This window comes from Varroa destructor, unplaced genomic scaffold (assembly GCF_002443255.2).
Source record: "Varroa destructor unplaced genomic scaffold, Vdes_3.0 BEIS01000003.1, whole genome shotgun sequence".
Lineage (NCBI taxonomy): Eukaryota > Metazoa > Arthropoda > Arachnida > Mesostigmata > Varroidae > Varroa > Varroa destructor.
In genome coordinates this window covers 36,842,547-36,845,522 of record NW_019211456.1, presented here as the reverse complement: position 1 = coordinate 36,845,522, position 2,976 = coordinate 36,842,547, and positions in this window count along the sequence as shown.

The following is a 2,976-nucleotide window of genomic DNA, read 5'->3' as shown; positions in this document are numbered from 1 at the left end:
TTCTTGTGCGATTCGTAGGCAGTGTAGTACCTTACACCATTAATAACACAAGACCCAATACCACTCGCAGCGACAGCTATGACGGGAACCAACTGTTCTTCGATTTAGCACAGATAACACGAAGTGATTATGATAATGATGATTTTATAATAATTATTATTATTCCGTTTATTCCACCGTGCTCCACCCGTTGATCGAACAGCAGACGAGGCTAGAATCCGCCAAACTTGTCACTTTCGTGTTAGTGGTGGGTTCGATAACTTTCCTTTTTCTACGCTGTGGAGTATAATAAGCAATATGTTTTAGTTGTGACAAAGTTGCAGTAACCTGCAACAACAGTACTTGCAGCACCTGCTAATGTTCTCCTTAGGGGGCACAGGAACGGACAACAACAGCGACCGGAACGGCTCGCTGGCCGCTGGAACGCACAATCACCACTGACACAATCACTGCGACGACCGATGAATATCGATAAGAAAATGATACTGGGGGCATTAGGTAAAAGGCACTGCTACCAGATCCGGGCGCTAGCACATATTGGACTTAAACGACGGCACTCACAACTCGTCAGTATCTTCTCTTTGCACAAACCCTCGTTAAGTCTTCGGGTGCTTACTGCCGCAACAGATCCCCCAGCCGAGCCGAACACGGCAACGGTGGTTGGTTTACCGTGAACGAGCAAACTGTGCGAAGTAACAACGCTAGAGATAGCAGCAGCAGCAGCTGCCGCTGCTACTCTTAATAAACTCGTCACCCACGACGTGTACAACGTACCGTTTAGAACTGCAGCGACAACTATTCGTAATTAAGTTCAGTAATCATATTTGTAAGACATACGACAGGAAGGGATAATCAAATCCCGTTTGTCCCTTGCCCCACCGGTAAGACCACAATCATTCACACGGCGGACACACAGTAAGAAGAGAAATCCAAGAGAAACGACTTAAACACACACAACACAGAATCCGAACATTTCTCATACGCCGATAATGATAATAATAACAAACAATAATAATAACAGTATATGTTATCTCTTGTGGGCAGGCGTCGAACACCGACGAAACAAGAAACACAGCACAGTCCGAGTAGCGGCAAAACACTGCGTGAAATATTGGTGATACACACACCACAGGCTTTTACCTTCCAAGCTGCTGTTATTTTGAACGGCGGTTTTTTAGTTGCGAGAGAACACCCGCACAGGAGATTATCACCGTTGCAGCTGCTGCTCTCGCACGCACGAATCCAGTCGCCGATCAAGCGGGCAGCAGTAGCGACTACCCAGCAGCAGCAGTAGTTAACGAAGGATAAACGTACAACGAGCGAACGATTGAAAAAACCGAACAGTGACGACGAGCACGACAGACGAAGCCGTCATTGGCAGCTACACAGCGCCAACGATGGCTGTCTGAGAGTGCGATTTCTTTTTGTGTGCCGCCGTTGCTGCTGCTGCTGTTGGTTACTAGTGAAGCCGCCGATTTTCACCGCTGTCCACAAAGACTGTGCTGTTTTTATCCTCCTCGCCCTGTCCGTCCGTCCGTCCGTCCGTCTGTCTATCTATCTGCCTATCCGTCCCTCTGTCTATTTGTTCATCAGCACCAACAAAGTGGGACACGAACAACACGCAGCACGTGAATACAAAACTTCGTCTTGTCTCGTTTCGGTTTGCTCTCTGTGATGCTGACTGTATACGCTGATGGCTGTCGCGACACCACTCGCTCGGCTGCCAACGCTGCTCTGGTTGGGCAGTAGCGGGAGCCGCAGACGGAATGGGACAGGGCTTGAAGGCTGCAGCTACTGCCACCTCGCTGGTGCTGCTACTGTGGCGGCAGCGGCGGCGCCTGTCGCTGCTGCTACTGCCTTTGGTTTGTCGTCAGTCCATCCGTCCGTCTGCTCGCTCGGTACTCGCTATTCTGCCAATGAGCCTGTCGGTTTGTCTGGCCGAACTGCACCACCAGGTACAAACTCGCGGCTATTTTTGCCGCCAGCCTCTCGCCACTCGTTGGCTGATTGTTTGCTTGAGTGATCGGCCGCCGCCGCCGCCGCCGCCGCCGCCGCCGCCGTCGTCGTCGTCGTCGTCGTCGTCATCGTCGTCGTCGTCGTCGTCGTCACCGTCACCGCCACCGCCGCCGCCGTCATCGTTACCGCCGCGGCGGGTGCGGCCGCTCCTGCCGATAGAACAGCTACAGCTGGCAATGGTGCTGCTGTCGGCGCTGGCGATGGTGACGGCAGCAGCGCGAATCATCATAGAAGCCGCTGCAGAAGGAGCAGTCGCAGCAATGGCTGCGCTGTTCGTTAGCTGACCGCCGGCGGCGTCGGCGCCAATGACGAGGGACAGCCAGCGCTTCTATCCAGCAGACAACAGAGAAACGCGGACAGCGAACCGCGAGTGAATGATCATCCTATGATCAACCGACAACCTAGCACAGCAGCAGAAGAAAAAAAGGAACGGTACCACTGCTGCTGTTACTACTGATAGTAGCGATACGATGAGCAGCTATAGGTCGCCTTCAAATGACAGCGAACCAATGAATGAAAACAGCAGAAAAAATGGCGACGATGACGATGACGACGAAGAAGAAGAGCACATAAGGATGACGAAATAGATAAAACGGCAAAGAGAGAGGAAGTGTGAGCCACAAAAGCGGAAAAATCAGCGCAGCTAGATAAGATGACTGCTAGCTTACCTGGGTCAGCTTTTTTACTGGAGCAAATTTTTTTTCGTGGAAATGGAAGTGGGTGTAACCAGGAGGCTGGGTTTTATTTATCAGGTCTACAGTTTTCAGATGCTCAGCTGTCTTGGGGCTCTGCAAAAATGTTCATCATTTCTTTTGTTATAGCAATGAGAAAGTTATCCGTTACAAAGAAATCATACAAAACTATCGAAAATATATTCGAGTAAATTAGAGTTGTGTTAAAAGCATAACGCTCTTCTTTTGGTCTAGCATCAAAATAAGATAATACCATAGAAATATTCAC